Raw genomic sequence first — 354 nt, forward strand, 5'->3', positions numbered from 1 at the left:
AAAAAAAAAAATGATTATTATTATTAACAATAAATTATTATTTACGTTCGTCGTTCGTCTTACGTGTCTTTTTTATTTATTTATTTATGTATGTATAATTTTAATAATATTTACGTTTAATAAAAATAATGTAAAAAAATAACGCACGCGTTATTATAAAATATGTTTATACTTTACGTAGGAGTTAATAAACGTTTTTTTTTTTTTTACGATGATTTTGTAAAACGGTCGTGCAGTACGTGCGTTTTTTTTTTCACGCTTAACAGAAAATTTAAATTAATACGAGTGCGTAAAAAAAAAAAAATTACGCGCATAACGAATCGCGGTAGTTTCAAATCCACCCCGAAGGAGTGA

The sequence above is a fragment of the Pediculus humanus genome, genomic scaffold, assembly GCF_000006295.1.
Source record: "Pediculus humanus corporis 1103172108183 genomic scaffold, whole genome shotgun sequence".
In the NCBI taxonomy this organism is placed as follows: Eukaryota; Metazoa; Arthropoda; class Insecta; order Psocodea; family Pediculidae; genus Pediculus; species Pediculus humanus.